The following is a 3,774-nucleotide window of genomic DNA, read 5'->3' as shown; positions in this document are numbered from 1 at the left end:
AAGGTGTACAATTTGACATCACATCCAACCAAAACTCAAAAAACACTCCAAATGCTCGCAAAACAACAAGTGTCCAGTGCCTCTCAGACCACTCTGAGGAGCTGCGCAGCTTCTTTTGTCAGCATGAATTTTCGTCTGTGATTGGATGGCTGAGTGACTTAAGGAAAGTTCTTTGCCATAATAAGACCAACACAGGGTGAAAGAGCAAGGATTTAACTTTCAAAAACAGTTAGATTTTTTATTTTTTTATTTTTTGATGGGAGAAAAATGAAGCGACACATCTGTCCTAAAAGGGTTAAAAGACTGAAAAGGCAGGGGGAAAAGATAGCAGTTTTGAAACTTACTTAAAAAAAACATAATAATTTATTCTCCAATAAATGTATGTGGAGGATTTAAACTTTCTGCTTCTTAGCTGAACCGGTGGTGGGTGGGAGTTGGGGGGGGGGGCGCTGATTGAGCAGCCCGCGAGATTGTTGCTTTTTTCTCTGCCCCTGGTCCTGAGCGAGACTTGAGTCGGAGAAAAGTGCTCCAACTTCGATCTGGAATCAGCGCCAGTCGAGCAGCAACAATGATCATATAAAGGTGAGTAAATTATTGAACATTTACGGGGGGATATAAAACAGCCGGGTCGGTTTAGATAGTGAAGTCGGTTCGTTTTCCCTGCGCGATCTCAAACGAGATTGAAGTTTGACAGGCTCGACTCTGCGGGTGTTGACAGTCCACGCGTGAGGCGGATTTAGGTACTTACTGTGTGAATTCACCTCTCTGCTTTTAGAGCTCCAACTCTTTACAACGACGAGAGATCAGTCCAAGCGCAAGTTTACTTGTAGGTTTGTGCCTGCGGTGATACGTTTCTCCGCTCACCGCTGTGGGACTGATGTCTACGTCTAACCCCCCCCCCCCCCCCCCCCAAAAAAAAAAAAAAAAGAAAATCAATAAATATAGGCCCATAACCTAGACCTTGGTTTGCAGTTTGATGCCACCCCTTGTTATCATAACAAACAGTAGACTACTCTTCGGGTTGTGTACTGGAATGCGCATCATGTTTTTCTGGGGCCTGAATTTCATCATGTCATTATTCCTCGTCACCTATCTGAAGATGTGGGCATCAAGTTCCTTTTCTCTCCCTTAAAGACAACAGCATGCAAATCTGTGTATGCCTTAGATTTGTAGAGAGGGTTCCCTTTTCAAGAGCACAGAGCAGAAAACACACACACACACACACACACACACTGAACAACAGCCTGTAGCAATGAACAATCCACAGCCCAGTATTCCCCACGCACCATACTTATATTCACAGGCATGCACTCAGTGTTCAGCTCTCCCTCTGAGTCCAGTAACCAGTTTCCAGGGTTTCTCAGTTGGGTGTGTGGCAGAGGTGTATCTGTATCTGTATGTGTGTGTGTGTGTGTGTGGTGTGTGTGTGTGGTGTGTGTGTGTGTGTGGTGAGCTTCGATGTGAAAGTGTCTATCCAGATGGCACAGTACTGTGGCTCCTCCAGATCTTACCACACCTCATCTGTGGGGGTGCAGGGGGTTAGAAGACAAGGGGACCCCGCAGGAAAACACTCAGCAATTATGAGACAGAGAAGCCGAGTTCCAGACGTGCATGCATGTGTAGAGAAGAGAGTGTGTATGGTGGGGGATATGTTTTTTTTCCTCATCTGTCCATTAGAAAAGTGTATACTGTTGTTGGGCTTTAGGTTAGGAATTTATCATGCAAATGATGAGAAAAAAAAATCCGTTCTTCAACTGAGTCTTAGCAGCTGTGAACAAAATAATTTTTATCTGTGTGCAAAATAAAATATATAAACTAAAATAGCGATTATGACACAGACTCTTGGAAATTCACATCACATTGCTAGACCTTAATCGACTCACTAAGAATAGCAAATCTGTCAGAAACAAACTTCATTTGTGACTCTCTGGAGAGAAAGCTGAACGAAACACCAAAGGGAAAAAGCTAGCCGGGGGAATTTTCAATAAATTCACACAGCCCTTTCAGTAAAAAATCTGTGTGAGGTCATTCAGTATGAGATCAGGTCTCTAAATAAAATGAGCAAAACATGCCCCTGTAGGAAACCATTTCTGGTATGAAGGTACACCCAGGTTTTAAAAAGCTGTGATTCAAAACTACAAAGCTCTTTCGTCATGTCGCTCCTACGGTTTAGAAGTTTTTTTTAAAGAAATGCAGGAAGAAGTGACTGGATTTTTCCACGCTTTATGGAAAAATAAAGTCATGCAGGAACTGCCCCTCTGCCACCTTTTGCTGCACTGCTCGTCAGATTAGTGTTGAAAGAAGGTTCTTATGATTTTTTTTACCATGTTTACAAAAGGGAAAATTGAGCTTTTTCAAAGTATTTATGGTAAAAATAAATGTGGGCAGTTATGATGTGGAAGCTAAAGAAGAGTGAGAAATTGCTCCTGGTAAAGTCAACATTTTTTTAAAACTACAGCTGAGAAGCTACGAGCTGCAAGTCTGTGAAGCAGCCAACTTCAGGCTCACTACCAGAGCAGATAGCCTGACTATTTTACTAGCTAATATCAGCTTGTTAAGACTCCCAATGTTAATGTGAATGGTCAAGTTTGCTGGAAACTAATACTAAATGCAGCTGTTTTAATTTTCAAGTCTATAGAAAAGTGGATGAGCAGAGCAGAGTTAAGTTAGATCTATGCTGTTTTATGCTCATCCTTTCACTTGTATTTCAAAACTGGGTTTAGTAAAATTTCAGTACTTAGCCTTTGAATCTAATTATTTGCCATACAGTTTTTGGAAATGTTCATGGGTGGAAAATAACTGGCAAAATAAGACACTAAGTGAGACTGCAGGGTAATAGGAGCTTGAATACTCTTCAGGTGAAGTCGAGGACAGTTTGCTGGTGCTAAGCCTTCCTTAGATCAATTTCCTCTATTTGGAATGGGAGGCGATAAGGATCAAAAACAAACCCAGATAAGGCCCTCCAGCCAGAGGCTGTCCTCTTGAAGATCTTACTCGTTTTTAATTACTGTGTCAGGGTGATTTATTGAGACATTCCAAGATTTTTCTTTATCTGAGTTCCTAAATCAATCTTTCACAAAAAAAAAAACAATGTAATATTCTGAAATAGTAAATCACAAAAAATAACCTGTAGTTGGTGCAGCTCCCCTTTGTCAGCAAGGTCCAGGCTCTGTCTTCCTAACCAAATGGAAAAAAACAGACACCAAAAAGTTGTTGTTGTTTAGCAGCATAAGTGAGCTTCAAACATCTCACCTACAGAGAATGAAGATAATCTCTGGTGGAAAACAAATTGACGCAAACTTCACCACATCTTGATTTATGTAAAAGCTTTAAATGTCATTAAGCAATGAGGTTCAAAGAGGGTGGGATAAGGATTCCAATTCAATGACACAAGCAGCTCATTAAATGAGTTTTATACATTTTAGGTTTAAATTGTCAGCTGAAACCTAGAATTACACATTACGTAGAAGACTGCTGCTGGCTATATTCATAGATATATTTAGAGAAACCTCCATACAGCTCTGTTTGGATACAGTCCCATAATGCTTTTTCCTGAAGTCTTAATGAACTGACAGCTGTAATCCATTGTTTTGGGCTGTTTTCTCTAGTTTTTGAGAAGTGACACAAGACACTTGACTTCACTCAACTCCACTTCTGCAGGACATGTTTTTTTTGTAGAAGATTGTGTACACACTCATTATACCATTGCTTGAAGAGGGTCTTAAGTATTTAGACTGACTGTTTATACCAGCACACAGAGGCAGACCAGGAGCA

The sequence above is a fragment of the Fundulus heteroclitus genome, chromosome 12, assembly GCF_011125445.2.
Source record: "Fundulus heteroclitus isolate FHET01 chromosome 12, MU-UCD_Fhet_4.1, whole genome shotgun sequence".
Classification (NCBI taxonomy): Eukaryota; Metazoa; Chordata; class Actinopteri; order Cyprinodontiformes; family Fundulidae; genus Fundulus; species Fundulus heteroclitus.
Note: the sequence above shows the minus strand (reverse complement) of the source record.